Source organism: Pseudophryne corroboree, chromosome 11 (genome assembly GCF_028390025.1).
Source record: "Pseudophryne corroboree isolate aPseCor3 chromosome 11, aPseCor3.hap2, whole genome shotgun sequence".
In the NCBI taxonomy this organism is placed as follows: Eukaryota; Metazoa; Chordata; class Amphibia; order Anura; family Myobatrachidae; genus Pseudophryne; species Pseudophryne corroboree.
Window position 1 is genome coordinate 59,717,776 of NC_086454.1, and position 23,019 is coordinate 59,740,794.

The 23,019-nt window shown below is 41.9% G+C and overlaps 1 pseudogene; it reads left to right on the forward strand.

The window, feature by feature from the left end:
- The first annotated feature begins 21,638 nt into the window (after window positions 1-21,638).
- Window positions 21,639-21,758, forward strand: LOC134971273 (5S ribosomal RNA; annotated as a pseudogene).
- The last annotated feature ends 1,261 nt before the right edge of the window (window positions 21,759-23,019 follow it).

Consider the following 23,019-nt stretch of genomic DNA (forward strand, 5'->3'; position numbering starts at 1 on the left):
TTTAGATAATGGGCAGCAGCTGCAGGCCGCGGGACTTATCAACCCTCCCTCACAACCCCCCCAACCCCTCCCCCACAGGCTAGCATTCTTTTTCATGCAATAAAGTTGCCAGCCCAGACCCGCTATTTAAGCCCCGCCCCTCTCAGCATTTGGCCCCGCCCCTTTCTACAGACCAGAACACATTGCAAGGGGGCAGGGCTTCATTAAGTTAGGCACCCGGCCGGCTCCTGTTCCAGTCAGTGAACTACTGTACTAGGCTTTCTGCTGTGCTGTTCCTGCTGCTGACCTCAGTGGTAAGTTAAGCATGAAGGACGGGGTGTGTGTACAGTCTGACTTGTAATTATTGCTGCCAGTGTACTTATGGGGGTATATATATATATATATATATATATATATATTTATATAAATAAAATACATACACACAAACACTAACAAACCCAGCATATAGATGGTCACCTCAGTCTCTGCAGTTCTCCATCCCATCTTTGGAAACACCCCGGCACGAATTCTGCGTTTGCCCTGCACACAGAGCCGTAACTACGCAACAGCGCAGTCGCCCTGAGGGCGCAACTGCCCACTTTCCCTAAAATCATCAGCAGCTTGTAACGTGTAAAAAGCAGGACGCTGTCGGCCGCTATGAGTAAAAAGGGGGTCGCTGTCTGCCGTAATGTGTAATAAGGGGACGCTGTCTGCCGTAATGTGTAATAAGGGGACGCTGTCTGCCGTAATGTGTAAAAAGGGGATGCTGTCTGCCGTAATGTGTAAAAAGGGGAATCTGTCCGCCGTAATGTGTAAAAGGGTCTCTACATGGTGTAGTGGCGCTACTGTGTGGCGTAATTTGAATAATGGAGACTACTGTGCACCGTAATAGGAATTGGTATTATTTTGTAGCCACACCCCTTCCCCATGAAGCCACGCCCCTATACATTTTTACGCATGCCTGCGGCGCGCACTGCCCTTACATTACGTAAGGGGGGCGCCAATGCTGTTTTTTGCACACAGCACTAAAATGTCTAGTTACGGCACTGCCTGCACATATGACTAAACTGCCATCCTGGCTCTAGGTGCTGGTCTCAGCGTGGATACAGCATCGGCACTGATAGTCACATGACTGTCGTATGCTGTGATGTCACCTGCCCGTACAGCACCTGTTCTCGGGTGGCTCCTGCCTGGCTGTAGTCTCTCCATTTCCTCCTGGTCAGCAATGAATTATCCCACCCCTTTTGTTTCTGGTGCATGTCACCACATTTGGCAACTGCAGCTGCGGATAATGGGATTTTTGTGAATCCCGTATTAATACACGTAACTGACTGGCATGCCTATGCCCAGCTATCAGAGGGACCACAAGTATCCAGCATTAGAGGTACTACAAGTCCCAGCACACATTGTACTCAGTGGACTGTATTGCAGTATTGCAATCCCAAAGGTGTCGTCAGTATGGTATGGTGGTCACTGATACCGTGTGCAGTCTGTGCAATACGGCAGATGATAGAATGTTCTCTGGGGGTAATTCAGATCTGATCGCTGCTGGACCTGCGATCAGGTCCAAACTGCGCATGCGTATGCACCGCAATACGCAGGCGCGTCGGACAGCTACAACGGGCATCGCCGGTCAGCGATGGGATGGTGCAAAGGATCCGTTCGCACAGGCATACGCAAGGTGATTGACAGGAAGAGGCTGTTTGTGGGTGGCAACTGACCGTATATAGGGAGTGTCCGGAAAAATGTAGGCGTGTCCAAGCGTTTTGAGGGAGGGTGTCTGACGTCAGCTTCGGCTCCGATCAGCAGGATTCAATCGCATTGGAAGAGTAAGTCCCGGGCTGCGCAGAGACTGCACAAACTGATTTTTAGCAGCTCTGCTACACATAGGAACGCACACTTGCACAGCGAAAATGCACTCCCCCTGTAGGGGGCGACTATCTGATCGCAGGACAGCAAAAAACACAGCCCAGCGACCAGGTCTGAATTACCACCTCTGTGTGGTACGGCAATTACTGGCATGCTGTGTATGTGGTATGGTAGTCGTTGGGACAGTGAATGTGCAGCATTGCGGTCACTGCAGTGATATCAGTATTGTATGGTCTGTCACTGCATTGATGCCTATAATCATGGGTGTAACTATTGTGGGTGCAGGGGGTGTCATTGTTATGGGGCACAGAGGCTTAGGGGGGCCTGGACCCAAGTTATAAAGTTGCATAGCAATTTCCCTAGTTTTGGCTGCTAAGTAATAGGGTCTGATCCATTCCCAGCCTGAGCTGTGTGACACTGTCAGTGAGAGCAGTGTGTAGTGGATGTTATAATGGTAGGGGGGCGCTGTAATGTGACATAATATGAAGCGAGGGTACTGTAATGTGGCATAATTTGATCTGCTCATCATAATGAGCAAAGAGAATCGGTATGGGATCCCAGCAGTCAGAAGACCGACGCCGGGATCCCGACAGGCGGAATCACCGCAGCGAGCACAGCGAATCCCCTCTTGCTCGCTGCGGTTGCCACTCGTCGGCTCCAGTGGCGACCTTTGGCCACACTATTATATTCCCTCTTGGGTGGTGACGTGGACCACCACCCAAGGGTGAATTCTGGGCTTGTCCGCCAAGTGTTCGGATTCCGACATCAGTATCCTGACCACGGGATCCCAACAGTCAGGATGTTAACCGCATTCCGAGCAAAGAACCCTCCCTCCCCCACCCCCACAACTATAGTCCATATGCTGTATATCTCTGTATATCACCTGCCGGTGTTGTCCCCCTTTCCTACAATACAGCCTACATGGGGTCCCCGCAAAAGTCATGCTTAGCATTTTTTATTTTTTTTGTAGGTGGCGTTCTCTATTTAACAATATCAGCTGTGGAACTTCTGAGATGCCACCACCACATTTTCACCTGAGGGGGAGGAGTGGGGGGAGAGTGCGCAGATTTTTTGCCTAGGGTGCCGAGAAACCTTGCACCGGCCCTGCCTACTGCTGTTTCAAACTCACAATTCACTTAAAAAGCCAAGCTTCACTTTAATATGCAAGCTTCTCACAATGAGCCTTTTCCACCATCTCCACTGTAGGTGCAAAAGATGCACCAGAAGATGGCTTTCCTACTCGGTGCACATACCGCAGAATCACATGTAGCTTTAGATACAGTCACATTACACTCCTATGACCAGTGTTGCACTGGAGCATGAAAGGCCCACCAGGGGCATGCTGTGGTAGGGACCATGCTTAGGGGTGTGGCCAGCCTCCAAAGGGGGGGAATAATAACATCAATGCACTTTAGAAAATACTCCATAGTCCTGTGCAGTATAATGTAACATGTGTATAATGCATAATTCAATCTGGAACCTGATCTCTGCAGGGGGAGGTGGGCCCTCAGACAGAGTTACCCACAGGGGGTTTCACCTGTATTCCTGGGGGCCAGTCTGACCCTGCCCATGACAATACTACAAGTCAGGGTGGTTACATGAGATTGTTACATGAGCACAATGCCAGTCTGAGTACATAAATGGCATGATTTTTCTAAAATAATGTACAGAAAAGTGACTGCATGCATATATGTCTAGTATATGAATATTTGCGTGATTTTGCCACTAATGCTAGCTGGCGCCTGAATAGGTAGGACAGTGGCATTCTCCACTGTAACTCTCCACTAGCTCACCATCTTTGCTAGTTTCCAACTCAAACTGTTAACCCTCACTTTCAAAGTATTCACCATCTACTTCTCCCCTTGTTTTGAGATACATCATTGGTCACAATCACAGATCTTCTTCAACCCTATGACCACTATGTAACCACATCACACTTCTGAATCCCAGATATCTCCTGCACTGTGCCCCACCTGTGGATATCATGCTCCGGGGCTTTTATCCCAGTCACTTACCTCTCCACTGCCTGTCACGCCTCCTATGGGGATCTCTGGTGTCTGCTGTTCCCCACCTGGTGTCTGATGCTCTCCACCCAGTGCTTGCTGCTCCCTGTGCTGTGGGTCTGCCTGCTGTCCTGGCTCCCAATCATTCCACCATTTGTAAACCAGCAGCCCCTATAAAAGTCTCTCTCTCTCTCTCTCTCTCTCTCTCTCTCTCTCTCTCTCTCTCTCTCTATATATATATATATATATATATATAGTATCCAAATGATCCGGCACTCTAATTAATATCCATCTGCCTGGGTGCCATTGTCTGATGTAGTATAAAGAATGGAGTCCGAACAATCAAATGTTCCAGACAGACACGGCACTCCAGGACTGCATGTGAAAGTATTTAATGGTGCAGCTTCAAAGCACAGGCATATTACAATGCGGCATTTCGGGCCATGCAAGGCCCTTCGTCAGGTAATGCTAGTGCTGGCAACAAAACGAACAAACATATACATAATGAAACTCACCTATATAGCGTCCCCATGTCGGCGTCTTCAACCACGGAGCAGCGCGGGACTTTCGGTCAGTGCAGGGCGACTGGCTGATGACATCATCGGGAAGCTGCGGTAACCACAGCAACCCGACGCCCGGAGTCACAGGCGCTGACCCTGGCCGTGCGGCCTGACAGGGGGAGGCTGTAAATAATGAATACATCAGGCAAAACGTGAAACCGCAGAACAAGAAGACATACATAAATAAACATACAAATATCTAACTCAAGTGTATTATAATACATGAATATACTCCACCTAGCAAGGCAATACATAAACATTGGAACGGGGGAAGCTGATGCAAGTAATATATGCACTAATCTAAGTGGCCTCTGTGTGGATATTATATGTACTCCACAAGCCATAAAGTCAAGAATCAAACTATTCCCTCCCCACTTATTAATTAGTTGCTACTATAACTGAACTAGTACTACTTCATGTGTAAAAAGTTCCAATTAATCTTCTCATTGAGCCCTGAAGGTTGCAAAGTATTGAGCCTAATGATCCACCTAGCCTCCAACCTATGTAAAGCTAGGACTCTGTCACCTCCTCTGGGTAATTCCGGAACGTGATCAATAATTTGATAACGAAGCTCAGATAGTGCATGGGACTTATCCCAACAATGTCTAGACACTGGTTGTTCATTTGCGTTACCCGTTAGTGCCTGGCTAATATTAGAGCGATGTGACGCCATTCTTTCCCGTAGAGTGCGGGTAGGTAAACCCACATACATTAATTTGCAAGGGCAGATAATAACGTAAATGATGAATCTAGTAGTGCAATTTAAAACATGTTTGATGTCGAATCTGTGTTTGGTAACCGGATGGCTAAACCATGTTCCTGTGATTAAGGCTGAACATGTAATGCAAGAGGGGCATCTATAACACGCTGGTTTTTTAACCAATCCAAAGATGCCTGGTTTGGGAGTGTAATCAGTGATATCAGTTTTCACTAATATGTCACGCAAATTGCGACCACGTTTGTAACTCGTCATGACCTGTGTATTCAGAAAACACGGTAACAACTTATCTGTTTTAATAATAGGCCATAATGCTTTGCTGGCTCGGGGTATGACCGGGCTAGCAGTAGAAAATCTCGTTGACCAAATAAATTTATTCTGGTCATCCTTCTTCTCAGATGAAGCCTGAAGTATGCTCATCCGATCTTTACTCAAGACCCGGGACTTAGCTTTTCTCAAATCTCTAATGTCATATCCCCGACAGCTAAATTTATTGACAACCTTCTCTAAGGCCTCGTCCAACTGTTCAGGATCGCTGGTGATACGGGCTACCCTGAGCATTTGGGAATAGGGCAATCCCTTCTTTAATGCCACTTGATGATGGCTACTGGCATCAAGCAGTGAATTACGATCCGTGTCTTTATAAAACACAGTGGTTACCGATTATTTCATCAGCCAGTCGCCCTGCACTGACCGGAAGTCCCGCGCTGCTCCGTGGTTGAAGACGCCGACATGGGGACGCTATATAGGTGAGTTTCATTATGTATATGTTTGTTCGTTTTGTTGCCAGCACTAGCATTACCTGACGAAGGGCCTTGCATGGCCCGAAATGCCGCATCGTAATATGCCTGTGCTATGAAGCTGCACCATTAAATACTTTCACATGCAGTCCTGGAGTGCCGTGTCTGTCTGGAACATTTGATTGTTCGGACTCCATTCTTTATACTACATCAGACAATGGCACCCAGGCAGATGGATATTAATTAGAGTGCCGGATCATTTGGATACTATGTCATTGGGGTGATACCCCTACGTATCAAGGCACCTACTGACTTTTGAATACTGTTTCTTACATTTTTGGCATTTTGTGACTAAGGACCACTTTTTGTGGGTATTATTCCTAGCATGGAGATTACAGACATGGACAGAGTGGAAGCCGGTCCATCTACTGATACATCATCACAGATTTGTGATACATTGAGCTTCAGCAAAGCTCAAGCTGACCGCATTTTATTTGCTGAGGATTGTGTGCCGGAAGCATTAGATGATACTGTTGACGATGTGTTTAAACAATTACTACGTTTGAAAAAACGTGAGACAGATTATTTATTGCATTGTTCGACCTTGTCTGATTATTTCAGACAAAAATTGATTCCGCGTGGCTTTCGAGTCCGCAATACCCCGACTATAGGGAGGACGAATCCGGAGTTTTGCCGTCGTTGGATCTCTGTATTAAACAAATGCAGTTTTGACCTGATGCTTCTCGTCATAGAGGAGTCTGGTCGGGAACTACAAGTGGCGAAATCTAAAATTGAAGCTCTCAATACCACACACGCAGCGATCATCTCAGACCCGAGCCACGCAGCCACCTGGGCGAAATTAACACAACAAATAGAACATCATCGAAAAGAATTGCTCAAATTCAAGAAATCTAAGCTTCAGGTGGTTCAGAATGACTATGAGGATTTTCAAGTCTACAGATGGCTGACGGGTACGGATTCTGCTAAATCCAACAATAGAGCGCAGTCACGCAATACAAGTCGACAACGCCGAGGACGTCCTTATAAAGGACATTATTCATCTAATAGCGACAGCGACTTTGTGGTCGCAGACCCAGATGATGTCCCTCTAACAAAACGTTCCCCTTTAGGAGCTACCACCAGGGCCAGAGCAGAGGCTGGTCCAAGCCCACGAGACGAGGTGGACAAAGCCAAAGGATCAACAAAAGGGAACAAGTCCAAGAAAACTTGATTTTCAATTTATCTTCAAGACACTTAACATCAGTTGAGGAAGAAGTATTGAATAAAGGGCTTTCCTTTGTCCCCACCAATCATCATGACCCTTTTGAGTGGCGGGCCGATATGCACCAGATGAATAGAAAATTACATTTGAAGGAATTTTATCAACACACAAGTAGTCAACTACCATCTGATCCAGCGAGCCATATTATTCGGAAATATCATATCTCCAAATTTGACCCTATCTCCCATAACGCATCGATTAAAACGTACGGACGGCTTATGGATGACTCAGTTAATAGATTCATCAGTACTCCACAACCAATATATCATAATTTATCATATGACCAACGCAAGGCTTTGAAAGATCTGAGTCGTGATACGTCCATTATAATTCGCCCGGCCGATAAGGGTGGGGGGATTGTACTGCAAGATAGAGTACAGTACGTTCAGGAGATTACGAGACAACTAGCTTGTACGGACACCTACATGAGATTAGAGAATGATCCGACTAGGAGATTTCAGAAAGAACTCAGTACTGTGTTAGACCAGGCGGTCTCTGATAAATTGCTGGATCTGAAGCTCAAGGATGTACTCATACCGAAAAATCCCATCGTTCCTTGCCTATATACACTGCCGAAGGTCCACAAGAGCCTTGTTAATCCCCCGGGCCGCCCCATAGTGTCGGCCAGGGGATCCTTATACCAACCGACAGCAGAATTTTTGGATTCCCTCCTCCAACCGCATGTGATCACACGACACACTTATCTGAAAGACACTACCACGTTCCTCAAAAAGATCAGAGAATTTGAAGGATTGCCAGATAACACGTTATTATGCACCATGGACGTTACCTCCCTCTATACGTCTATCCCACATAGAGAGGGGCTAGAAGCCATGGACAGATTCATTAGTCAGCTTGATGTCGAATTTGGTCTTGAAAAAAATTTATTTCTTAAACTATTAGAATTGGTACTTACCAAAAATTACTTTCTGTTCAATGGTAGATTTTACCTTCAACTGGCGGGCTGTGCCATGGGCAGTAGCGTGGCACCGGCCTATGCCAATGTTTTTATGTTTGACCAAGAACAGAAATTAATTTTTGAAAATGCGATATACAGTGACAATATCATCTGGTTCACTAGATATATCGACGACCTATTTATGTTATGGAAGGGCTCTGCTACTTTGTTCTGTGAAATGGTGCAAAAGATTAACCAGATGCCAGGTCCCATTAAATTTACTTTTTCCTGTAAACCTGATCAAATTGACTACTTGGACGTCACAGTCCATCTGAAAAAAAGGTACATTAAGTACCACTGTGTTTTATAAAGACACGGATCGTAATTCACTACTTGATGCCAGTAGCCATCATCCAGTGGCATTAAAGAAGGGATTGCCCTATTCCCAAATGCTCAGGGTAGCCCGTATCACCAGCGATCCTGAACAGTTGGACGAGGCCTTAGAGAAGGTTGTCAATAAATTTAGCTGTCGGGGATATGACATTAGAGATTTGAGAAAAGCTAAGTCCCGGGTCTTGAGTAAAGATCGGATGAGCATACTTCAGGCTTCATCTGAGAAGAAGGATGACCAGAATAAATTTATTTGGTCAACGAGATTTTCTACTGCTAGCCCGGTCATACCCCGAGCCAGCAAAGCATTATGGCCTATTATTAAAACAGATAAGTTGTTACAGTGTTTTCTGAATACACAGGTCATGACGAGTTACAAACGTGGTCGCAATTTGCGCGACATATTAGTGAAAACTGATATCACTGATTACACTCCCAAACCAGGCATCTTTGGATTGGTTAAAAAACCAGGGTGTTATAGATGCCCCTCTTGCATTACATGTTCAGCCTTAATCACAGGAACATGGTTTAGCCATCCGGTTACCAAACACAGATTCGACATCAAACATGTTTTAAATTGCACTACTAGATTCATCATTTACGTTATTATCTGCCCTTGCAAATTAATGTATGTGGGTTTAACTACCCGCACTCTACGGGAAAGAATGGCGTTACGTCGCTCTAATATTAGCCAGGCACTAACGGGTAACGCAAATGAACAACCAGTGTCTAGACATTGTTGGGTTAAGTCCCATGCACTATCTGAGCTTTGTTATCAAATTATTGATCACGTTCCGGAATTACCCAGAGGAGGTGACAGAGTCCTAGCTTTACATAGGTTGGAGGCTAGGTGGATCATTAGGCTCAATACTTTGCAACCTTCAGGGCTCAATGAGAAGATTAATTGGAACTTTTTACACATGAAGTAGTACTAGTTCAGTTATAGTAGCAACTAATTAATAAGTGGGGAGGGAATAGTTTGATTCTTGACTTTATGGCTTGTGGAGTACATATAATATCCACACAGAGGCCACTTAGATTAGTGCATATATTACTTGCATCAGCTTCCCCCGTTCCAATGTTTATGTATTGCCTTGCTAGGTGGAGTATATTCATGTATTATAATACACTTGAGTTAGATATTTGTATGTTTATTTATGTATGTCTTCTTGTTCTGTGGTTTCACGTTTTGCCTGATGTATTCATTATTTACAGCCTCCCCCTGTCAGGCCGCACGGCCAGGGTCAGCGCCTGTGACTCCGGGCGTCGGGTTGCTGTGGTTACCGCAGCTTCCCGATGATGTCATCAGCCAGTCGCCCTGCACTGACCGGAAGTCCCGCGCTGCTCCGTGGTTGAAGACGCCGACATGGGGACGCTATATAGGTGAGTTTCATTATGTATATGTTTGTTCGTTTTGTTGCCAGCACTAGCATTACCTGACGAAGGGCCTTGCATGGCCCGAAATGCCGCATTGTAATATGCCTGTGCTTTGAAGCTGCACCATTAAATACTTTCACATGCAGTCCTGGAGTGCCGTGTCTGTCAGGAACATTTGATTGTTCGGACTCCATTCTTTATATATATATATATATATATATATATATATATACACACACATACTCATACCAAGGACCAGCACTCCCGAGTTTCCATATCCATACGCATTTGTTGGTGCGCCACTCAGTTCAAGAAGTACACAGCAGACAGAAATAAGTTAAGCAACGTTTCAGTGCCCTATTGCACTATCATCAGGTTATCAAAAACCAAACGACAAACACATACCTTTATACCGATCACCCAGGTGCAAGGTCGGATCAGGAATCCCGCCCAGAGTCCTCTCACGGAAGCAGTGAGAACATGACATAATCGCGTCAGCGGCCGTCACCAAACACATCCCATCACCATGACAACATATATACAAAAAACTGCATAAAAAGAAGAGAGTACAAATGCATTCACAGTGTTCATTAAACAGCGCATACTTCACAATGCTCTTTAAACAGCACATAATACTTAAAAAACAAGCTACTTAGTTAAAGCAAGAAAAGCTCAAACATTAATTTAATCCCTGTGGGGATAAGACTCCCAAACGGTGTATCCACTGTGCTTCTCTTTGTAGTAAAAGCCGATTAAGATCACCCCCTCTAACAGGTTTGGGTACCCAATCAATCATCCTGTATCTAATATTGGAAACACTGCGTTTAAAATCAGCAAAATGGCGTGCTACTAGTTGTTCCGATTTAAAGTCAGATGTAAGGGCTGCTCTAATCCTAGAACGATGCATAGAAATACGTTCCTTAAATTTAACTTGTGTCTTACCTATATAAGATAGGCCTCAAGGACAAAAAAGTTGGTATACTACATAGGTAGAATTACATGTAAGCTGATGTCTAATCAGATATTTTTTTACCAGTATGTGGATGGAAAAATGTATCACCTGCAATCAAAAAGGAGCATGTTGTAAATCCACACTTAAAACACCCATTAGTTTTGTTCGATAAAAAATGTGTGGGTTTTACCTAGAGGGTTGCCAATATCGGTTTTAACCAAAATATATCTTGAATTTCGTCCCCTGCTGTAGCAGGGCATAAGATTAGTATCAGAAAATGGTAAGGTGGAGTCAGATTTTACAATATGCCAATGCTTTTTAACAGCTTTGTTAATTCCCATAGAGTGAGTATTAAATTGATTAACCCATGGTAGCCTTTTGTTATCATGTACAATTCTATTTTTGTGCAACAGATGTTCACGATTAAGATTCATAACCTTAACTTTAGTAGTAAACAAATCAGTTCTAGAGTACCCTCTCCTCTAGCCATAAATTTAGTAATTAAAGAATCAATCTGTATACCCGCTATCGCCTCATCTGTATTGATGCATCTGATGCGAAGCATCTGTGAGTATAGGGAAGTGATTTTTTCAAACCAGTAGGATGACAACTACTATATTGTAATAAAGTATTACGATCTGTAGATTTAACGAATACTGATGTAACAAACTTGTTATCTCTCACTCTAATGTCCACATCTAAGAAATCAATATGATCTTTACTAATTCTAATGGTAAATTTAATTGGACAATATAAGCAATTATGTGCATTAACCAAATCCACAAACTCACCATCGCTGCCAGCCCAAAGAATAAACAAGTCGTCTATAAATCTAGTATACAGACATATCTTACTTGAAACAACAGGATCTGAAAAGAACAATTTTTGTTCGTTATAAAACACAAAAATATTGGCAAATGCTGGTGCCACTGATGACCCCATTGAGTAGCCACTCAACTGAATATAGTATTTATTACAATACTAAATACGATAATAAATACTATGGCCCTCATTCCGAGTTGTACGCTCGCTAGCTGCTTTTAGCAGCCGAGCAAACGCTAAGCCACCGCCCTCTGGGAGTGTATCTTAGCTTAGCAGAAGTGCAAACGAAAGGATCGCAGCGCTGCTACAAAAAAAGATTGTGCAGTTTCTGAGCAGCTCGAGACCTACTCCTAGCTTGCGATCACTTCAGACTGTTTAGTTCCTGTTTTGACGTCACGAATACACCCTGCGTTCGGCCAGCCATGCCTGCATTTCCCTAGGCATGCCTGCGTTTGTATCTGACACGCCTGCGTTTTGACACACACTCCCAGAAAATGGCCAGTTACCTCCCATAAACACCCACTTCCTGTCAATCACTCTGCGCCCAGCAGTGCGATTGAAAAGCGTCACTAGACCTTGTGTGAAACTGCATCGGCTGTTGTGAAAGTACGTTGCGCGTGCGCATTGCGCCACATACGCATGCGCAGAACTGCCGTTTTTTGCCTGATCGCTGCGCTGCGAATGAAAGCAGCTAGCGATCAACTCGGAATGACCACCTATATTCAGTTGAGTGGCTGCTCAATGGGGTTATCAGTGGCACCAACATTTGCCAATATTTTTATGTTTTATATCGAACAAAAATTGTTCTTTTCAGATGCTCTCGATTCAAGTAAGATATGTCTGTACACTAGATTTATAGATGACTTGTTTATTCTTTGGGCTGGCAGCGATGGTGAATTTGTAGATTTGATTAATGCACATAATTGCTCAGATTGTCCAATTAAATTTACCATCAGAATTAGTAAAGATCATATTGATTTATATAATTTTCTGAAAATATAATTTAACTAAATTAAATAAATGTTGGAGAGGAGCACGCTCCAGCAAGATTATGGGGTAGACTGTACTTTAGTTCTCTGCCCATGCATTCATATTTTAAGATAAAAAAAGCAGTGTAGATCACTGGTCTGTATTCACCAATTGCAATTCTGATTTGCTTTGTTATACTGTATTCCTTGCCTAGGTTGTGGTTCATTAGTAGTACATTACATATACAACTATGTTTGTTCTGTCAAAAATGGAGAGTTTTTAATTCTCAGAAGAAAGCTGTATTTTTTTTTTACCAGACTCTCTCTCTCTCTCTTTTTCTATCTTCTTTCTTTCTTTCTTTCTTTCTTTCTTTCTTTCTTTCTTTCTTTCTTTCTTTCTTTCTTTCTTTCTTTCTTTCTTTCTTTCTTTCTTTCTTTCTTTCTTTCTTTCTTCTTATTACAGTTCCACATTTACGGGCTGGTTATAGTATAATATTATAATATTCCTTATCACACCCCAACGGTCATTTATAGGGTGAGTTTTTATATTCCACCATACACCTACACAACTGTACAACAGTATACACTATGCTCTTGTTTTCTTTTCCTTTCCTTTTATAACCATATTGCTGGGAGAACATTGTATTACTTTTACACACCAATAAGACAGAGAAAGAGCCAAGACAAAACTACCTATCTATAAACTACCACTCCCTGAAACTACAGTTGAACAGTTCTAACGTCCCAGTCTTCATATCCCTTGCCTTCAAGAATTTCAGAAACTTTTGGAGCAAGGAATCCACAACACTAGATACTGTACACCTGGGCAACTGAATATTATCTATCTATCTATCTATCTATCTATCTAAAGCCATCTATTCACAGATTTCTGGACAACAGTGGTCAAAGTCAGGGGCATATTTAGGGATGAGGGCGCCCCTAAGCACAACAGTATCAGCTGCCCACCTTTATCTACTTTTAAAATGTTTATTGATTGATTATAAGCCCTCATTTGATTATTGGCAATTTAATATAATAACAAAAAAGCCATGAACTATGACTTTTCATTTTCATTTTAATTATGTATGCATAGTTACTAAGTAGGACAGCTTACAGCTTAGGCAGTCTTACCCATTTACACTCTACTTAAGATGCCATATGGTACAGTAGAGTGGAAATATTTAGCAGTTTAACAGTGCTAAAACAACCATCCAAGTGCCGTCCCTATGCACATGCCTCACGCGCCTAATGGGAAATTCACCACTGGTCAGAGTTTCAGTGCATCTCTGTGACAGGACCCTGAAAAATGAGTTGAGCTGCAAATATACACATTATTTGTTCAATGTCACTGTCACTGCTAGCAGAACTGGTACTAATGACTAAAAATGGTGGGCTTACAGTATTTCATGATTTTGGAGAATACAACTGTTAGTGGGATATTGTAAACTATATATCTGGACAACAATTTGGTCTTTTTTCTATGTATTCTAGCAGTGATAGTGCCAATGAACAAACTATATATGTGTATTTGTAATTCCTTTTGTGGGTATTTCAGACAACCCTAATTTGTGACGGTCTGCAATACTGCAATCACATAAGATAACAGGCTGAAGATGTCTTATTTAATTTTATTGACTTTTTGTTATATATCTGAAAGCTTTGTTTTATTGTATTAAAAAAAAAAGATGTTGAATAGATGTTTCCACTGGTAACTAACAATGGGGGTCATTCCAACCCGTTCGCATGCAGCGGTTTGTCGCTGCGGTGCGAACGGGTCTGGAATGCACATGCACGGCGGACGCACTGCGCGTGCGTGATGTTGCCTGGCGACAGGGGTCGATGGGTTACGTCAAGAAGAATGAACAAAGCAGTCGCAGAGCCGACCGCAAGAGGATTGACAGGAAGAAGGCAGTCCTGGGCGGCACCGAAGCATTTCCAGCCGTTTTCGGGGAGTGGATTTGAAAACGCAGGCTTGTCCAGAAGAATGGAGGACGGATGTCTGACGTCAAAGCCGGGACCTGCATCGCTGAGATCGTCGCACAGGGTAAGTATGTCCAGGGCTGGTCTAGTTTTACTTGAAATTTTTTTAGCTTAGCAGGGCTGCACAAGCGATCGCAGCCCTGCTAAGCTAAAATACACTCCCGCATAGGCGTGTACAAGTTGATCGCAGCAGCAGCAAAAAGTTGCTGGCTGCGATCAACCCGGAATGACCCCCAGTGTGTTTCCAAATAACAGATAACAAAACCTTTCATCTAAAATAGGTGCCGTATAATCGGATATCACTTTCACGTGTGTGAGAGTTGAAGATCAGCCATATGCCAAACACGCTACTCTATATCTGTGACCCAGTTTCCTCTTTATTCTCCTATATGTGCATTACACATTGGCATTTCTATGATGGGTGCAATGTGTATAGATCACACGGGCACCTGGGTCCAGGGGGACCGACACCACACACTCTTCAACCATATTAAATTGCTTATCTTTCTGAAGTGCCCATCGGAGCTGCATCTGTATCAAAAATCACCAGCAAAATGGCCACCGTGCATACACAGTAGTGATCAGTCTCCAAAATATGGTGGTCGCCATGTTTCCTAAGACCTGCACATGGAGAGGAGGAGACCCACCCGGAGTCTGCACACTGGCCCCCTCCTCTGTTAAAACACCCCTGGTACTACTGTACTCCCCAGAAAAGTGGTCGTTAATATTCATTGCCAGGTGTTATTAGTGTGAGTAAGCATTGCTTTGCAACAAAACACAATTTAACTCCCAAAAAGTGTAGATGTATAGCAGCATTTATTTTGATTGTTTGTTCACTTTTATTCAAGCATTTGAACCCTTGCCTCTCCTCTACAAATCCTTCATTTATGCAATGTGTTCATTATCACTGGCAAAATATTTCCTAGCATATTTTTTTGGGTGTTGCTGTTGGGCACATTACATTTTTATAGACAGTATTATTTATATTTCACAATTTATTCATCTTTCTTACATTACCTAACATATTACATTCTGCTGGACATTGCCATAGTGAACTTAGGGCCTAATTCAGCTTGAGTTGTAGTTTTGTGAAAAATCGCAAAACTACAACTCCATTCTCTAGCATGCGGGGGGCCACCCAACACAGAACAAGGCCACCCCACATGCCGGGTCCCCCCCCCCTAAAATGTGAGCGCATCGTTTAGGGCAGGCTGCGAAGGCAGTCGACGGGCCGCCATGTTTTGGGGCATGCAACATCACGCAGCCGCCACGGCCCTCCCCACAATCGATACGGACACGCCTCCATTGTCCGCATCATGCCCCCCCAATGCTGCAACGCTGCCCCCAAAAATCCACGACACTGCCCCCCGCTGGGACTTAGATCGCATGTCCATGCAATCACAATCTAAGTCCTCGTGCATGCATGCATGCAGTAGCGTGGGTGCATGCATGCATGCAGTGTGCATGCTCAGAAGTGTGGAAATCGCTGAATAGCTAATACGATCAAAGCTGAATTAGGTCTTTTATTCGGTTATGTGTAGACTTTTTATTATCAACATTTTCATTTAATTTACTTACAATTTCTTTTATATCGCAGCATATTCCTTTGCGCTTTACAATTGGAAATAACAGTGATAAAACAAACTGGGTAATAACAGAGAGACTTAGAGGTAGGAAGGTCCTGCTTTAATAAAGAGAAGACGCTGGGTATACTCTATGGCATATGTACACAATAAGTACTGTATATGAAATGTATAGAAAATTAGAAAAATATAATTTCTAACATTACTAAAGGAATATAATCAAAATGTATATTTTTGACCAATCATCCCTAGTGGTCCAGCGGTGAGTTACAGTACCTTCTCCTGGTGGTTACAGTGCTGTCTTCCAGGTACCAGTGGTCATGTGATCATCACTTTATGGTCAGATCTTAGATCCTCCAGCATTCTAGTAAGTATTTCAACACTATCCCTAATCCTAATCATTACCCCTAACCTCCCTCTAGTACCTAACCCTAAGTCCTCCTGCCCTCCCCATTAGCCTAACCCTAACCCTCATGCCCAGAGCCTAACCCCAAATTCGACATTGTGAAAATGTCAATATTTCTTTTGTCAACATTCTGAGAAAGTTGACACATTGCCCGTCAACATTTTAACAATGCTGACATTGTAACTGTCAACCTTGTGGTATTGACATTGTTATTGTCAACCTTTTGACTACATCCCCTTAAAAAAGCGGGAAAAGATGTTATTGAGTTGAGACAATATTCATGGCAATAAAACCAGTCAACTGGTTTGCTGTAGGTCATGTATATACTTTAAGGAATGGAACCTTCATGCTTTTAGCAATTTAAGTGGAAGGGCATTATTTTTGTGTTTCCTCCTTATAGTTATCTATGAATAGTAGAAAATAAGTAGTTTTTCAGCTGTGTCTGTTCATCCAGTTCTGTACATGGCTGGTTAGTTCTGACTTCTTCTGATCAGAACAAACACAGAGTTCTCAGCATCTACTTAGTAAACAATCTTTTTTATTTTTTTTACCTACTTATAATGTCTTAAGGTTAACAAATTCACAAGTAAAGATAAAACAATTTCTGCATGTCAGAATCTTTTCTACATACTTCTTTGTAAACAACACTGAAAACTACAAAGCAGAGAAACACAGATTGGAGAAGTTGACAAATGTCAAAAAAATCTGAAGTAAAAGCAAAGCATGGCCTTTGACAAACCTTGCCCTCTGTAGACTTATTGTAATGCTGTACAGTTGGCCAACAAAGCCGTTATTACGCGATGAGATGAAAGTGATTTGAAAGCTCAGTACACTCGGAATCCATCTATATACACTTATTGAGCCACTGGGATATATCACAAGCTTGAACAGAGCTACGTTTCTCCTCTACCAATTTACTATATTCCTCAACTGCTTATATCTGAGCTCAGATTTCAAACACTCAGCTAGATGCTAGATATGGACTTCAATCCCCTATATGAAATGTCTAGCAATTTCTCCAGCTGTCCTCTCTCTTTTATACCCACACTATATTACTGTATATGTGTGTGTGTGTGTGTGTGTGTGTGTGTGTGTGTGTGTGTGTGTGTGTGTGTATATATATATATATATATATATATAGCTCGTAGAAGGCGGCACTCCTTGGACTTACTTACAACCGGTAAAGATAGGTGACAAGCACCATAGACAGCGGTTAACGTTTCAGTTTATTTACAAAACTTTCGGTTCTGAGTTCTGATGAAAGTTTTGTAAATTAACTAAATCGTTAACCGCTGTCTATGGTGCTTGTCACCTATCTTTACCGGTTGTAAGTAAGTCCCAGGAGTTCCGCCTTCTACAAGATATTTTCAATTCGCTGCAAGGCGTTTTTAGGAAGGCAACTGGGCAATTAAGCTACAAGAGATTGAGTGCCAGCTTTATCACCATATATATATATATATATATACTGTGTATATATATATATATATATCAAAAAATAGGGGAGAGTTTATTGCGCCACTTGTGTACAACACCAAATAATCTAAAGTCCACTTAAGAATTAACGACACTCCCTAGGAATTAGCACAGGGCGTCAGCTGTCCCCCAGAAAACACAGGGATGGTAGTTCCCTGAAACAGCGAGTAATGCACACAGGGGGGTGGGGGATATAGCGACCGTCGGTGTCTTAAAAATAGTTCAGAAATTGTGGATTTAAAATCGTATCTAAAATGAGTAACCAGATCTAGAAATTGTTTAAAAAAGGGGGGTGATGTTTATTTAAACACTAAAACAGACAAATTAATTATATAAAATCTCTAAAATTTAAGCAGCAACAATTCTTAAAAAATGGGATAAAAACAATAAACACAATGCTATAAATACCAGTTAAAAGATATAAAACAATTTAACTTAACTTGGTATGGGTCTAGAGCATTACATCTCAGTTGACAGAATTCCAAGAGGGCTTAGACTTCTAAAACAACCAACATTTGACAACTTAGATGCAGCCTTCTTGGAAAAATGGGATAAAACATTACACAATTGTTCCATTGACCTAATGAAATTGCTGATTGATGAGAAGAAGAACTCCCTCTTAGAATTAGAGAAGAACATCAAATGCAAAGAAAGTGAACTTGAACCCTTTAAAGATAAAGAAGATTACAAGATTAATGAAAAGGTCTTATACAGAAAAATGGAACACATAGAAGAAGAGGTCACAAAAAATAAGGAGAAAAAATTTCTCAGGGACAAAATGGATTACGAACAAGGCAAAATTAAAAACTGGAGCAGGTTTGGAAATATGAACCAACAAACGAATGAAAATAAGAGACAATACTGGAAAACCGTACCAACTAAAGGCAAACCACTACGGAATACAGATACACCATCTCCAACACTAAAGATACAAAACAGATTCACAGCACTACAGAGACTTCACTCTAAAAGTGATCAGACTTTTTTAGCCCAAAGAACAGGAACACGACCAAAAGAAGGCCCAAGAAATCCCCTGAAGGAAGATGTACATCACGCTTCACCTCTCAAAAGAAGATATACAGAAGAAGAGGAAAACGGGGCAGTAGGAGGGAACGAGAACAAAAAAAGAACAATTTAATGACGAAACCTGCAAATAAAGAGAATGGAATTTTTAATTTATCAAAACATAAACTATCGGAACCAGAAAAATCCCTACTGAATAAAGGTTTGACGTTTGCACCCACAGGGGGTCTCAATAAATTTGAGACCTTCATTGATCTAAACAAGTTCATCAGAAAACTGACACTTAAAAGACATTTCCTGAGGAAAGAGGATGCGGTGATCAGCAATTATGAAAACCAGTCGAAATCAGGTCTAAAACCAACCTCAAAATTTTACCCATTGGAGTCAAAGGGGAGTAACGTGAGCATTTTTTACGAACTGGTTAAGAAAGACCTATGTGAGACCAACTTAGAGAAGATAAAAGAGAAGAACACCACGAACCGGGAGAGTGAGGCGTTAAAAAAGCTACAGAAAAATAAGGGAATTGTGATAAAACAAGCTGATAAAGGGGGGGGCCTGGTTATCATGGACCGTGAGAAATATACAAATGAAGCATTGAGATTATTGGGAGATGATGTCTCGTACACTAAACTGTCTGGCGACCCCAAAGATGCATTCGTCGGAGAACTAAGAACATTGCTAGTACACGGTCTACGTAATGAGATAATTACAAAGGAGGAATTCCAATTTTTAATGAAATCAGACCCCACCACCCCTATTTTTTACTTCTTACCAAAAATACATAAGAACTTGACTAACCCACCCGGAAGACCTATCGTGGCAGGTATTGACTCGCTTACATCAAACCTATCAGAATACGTCGATGTCTTCTTAAAACCCTATGTGAAAGAGCTGCCTTCGTACTTAAAAGACACTACAGCTGTGTTGAACTCCCTGAAAGACTTTGAATGGAAAGATGACTATAAGTGGGTAACAATAGATGTGCAGTCACTGTACACTTGCATAGACCATAAGAAAGGTGTAACAGCATGCAAAGAATATATGGAAACCGATACTTCACTTACAGCCATCCACAAAGATTTTTTATGTGACGTCATGTATTTTATTCTTCAGCATAATTATTTTAAGTTTTTAGATCAGTTTTATCTACAACGCTGTGGGACTGCAATGGGTACGATTTTTGCACCGAGTTTCGCTAATCTTTTTATGGGTAGCTGGGAGAAGAATTTTATCTATGGTAACCATGATTTTAAGAACCATATTATCTTTTATCGTCGGTACATAGACGACATTTTAATTGTCTGGGACGGCACTGAAGATCAGTTTTATAAATTCATGGACTTCCTAAGTACTAACGAGATGAATCTCATGTTCACTTCTAAACTCAACAAAGATTCTATTGAATTTCTCGATGTGATTCTAACAGGAAATGGAGAAAAAGTTGAAACTAAGAATTACATTAAACAGGTTGATACAAATAGCTACCTGCATTATAAGAGTAACCACCTGAAAAGGTGGAAAAACAATATTCCCTTTTCTCAATTTAGTAGAATAAAGAGAAATTGTAGTAACCAGGAAGAATGTGACACCCAAATAGAGAAATACAAAGAAAGATTCAAGAACAAAGAATACCCAGCTACCATCGTGGAAGAAGCGGCTCTCAAAGCAAGAGCTCTAGAGAGATCAACCCTGTTAGAATACAAACCTAAAAAAACCAAGAAAGAATCCGTTCCTTTTATCACCACCTTCAATCGTCATGAGAAAACCATTAGAGACTCTCTTAACAATAACTGGGGAATTCTATTAATGGACCCTGTTCTCAAAGACATACTACCTCCTCGCCCAGAAATCGTCTTCAGAAAATCTAAAAATCTAAAAGATATCCTAGCCCCCAGTATGCTACACAAGGAATCTGAACAAGAACCAAAAATGCCAAGATGCACAGGTTCCTTTAAATGTGGCCGATGCAACATTTGCAGGTACCTACACCCAGTAAGGAAAACATTCTCGGATGCAGAAAAGAAGGAGGAATACAAAATCAAGGACTTCATAAACTGCAACACACAATCTGTGATTTATTTATTAGAATGTGACTGTGGGAAACAATATGTAGGTAAAACAAAGAGACCCCTGAAAATAAGGATACAGGAACATGTTCGCAATATAAAAAATAAAATGGAAAATCACGCAGTATCCAAACACTTCAACCTTGAACACAATTCCAATCCGGAGGCACTAACGTTTAAAGCAATTGAACTCGTGAAACTGGGAGAAAGGGGTGGCGACCTGGCTAATAAACTCTCACGCAGAGAAATGTTCTGGATTTTCCAACTACAAACACTCCATCCGAAGGGATTTAACGATTATTACGAAATCGCTCCTTTCCTGTGAAAACTACAGTCGGTGAATCATCATGGTTAGACTATTCTCCTTCCCTTCCCTCCCCTCCTCCCCCTCCCCCCCCCCCCACCTCCACCCCCCCCCCTCACTCACAACCCCCCCCCCCCCCCCAGCTCAACCATCCTATTCCCATCCTACACTATTCCCGTTTGATAAATATTAGCCTATGGCGGTATTGATATATTGAGATTGACACATGTACGGTAAACAGCGATTATTACAGTCAGACCACACTGGAAAGGCCCAATCTCGTCCGATCTTGGAAGCAAAGCAGTGTCGGGCCTGATCAGTACCAGACTAGGGAGACCATCTGGGAATATCAGGTACTGTAACCAAACTGACAATAAAATAGCCTACATAAGCGTGTCAGTATAATATATCACACTGTCTGCATCCTAATACTTTAAATTTGCACTTAGCACCTAATACCATATACTAATTCTAATATGCACCTTGCACATCACACATACCTTTATATATTTTATATATATATTTTTTTTATATATTTTTATTTTACTCATAGATGTTTATATATTTATATATTTATGTTTATATATTTATATACTTATGTGGGTCTATATGTTTATACATTCTCTATATATTCACTACAGTAAGTTTTAATTCATTAGAAGAGTAGCTATAATGACTAATCCCCGTTTTTTTATCTATTTCTATGCACTATACTGGAGAAATATAACTTATGTCTCCAATCACGGACCTCACAAACATGGCCGCCGAGTGTAACTTTCTATGAACTGATCCTCTCAAAGATGGCCGCCGCAATGAAATTCCACATAATGCTGTTCGATCTCTAAAGCGTCCACAGCCGCGGGCGCATGCGCAGTCGGATACCGGAAGTGGGGCGGAAATGACGCGACGGACGAAAACCGGAAGTGGGGCGACAAAGAACCGCCGGAGCCTCTACACACGAATCTTAACAGTTTTTAAACACCAAACCTGCCTTACGAACATTGCCTTAGCATCATGTATATTTATACCAGCAAATAAAATCATAGTTATGTAAAATATAGAATTTTTTACCTATTTCATATTATCATGAAATAATTAACAGGAAGTGATGTCATAAGTGATGTGAGACTAGTATTAGTATAAATAGAAGCTTAGTCTCATTCTGCCTTTACCCCTTGATGAAGTCTAAGTGACGAAACGCGTTGGGCTATCTGGCAGTGACCTCATACCAAGTTAAGTTAAATTGTTTTATATCTTTTAACTGGTATTTATAGCATTGTGTTTATTGTTTTTATCCCATTTTTTAAGAATTGTTGCTGCTTAAATTTTAGAGATTTTATATAATTAATTTGTCTGTTTTAGTGTTTAAATAAACATCACCCCCCTTTTTTAAACAATTTCTAGATCTGGTTACTCATTTTAGATACGATTTTAAATCCACAATTTCTGAACTATTTTTAAGACACCGACGGTCGCTATATCCCCCACCCCCCTGTGTGCATTACTCGCTGTTTCAGGGAACTACCATCCCTGTGTTTTCTGGGGGACAGCTGACGCCCTGTGCTAATTCCTAGGGAGTGTCGTTAATTCTTAAGTGGACTTTAGATTATTTGGTGTTGTACACAA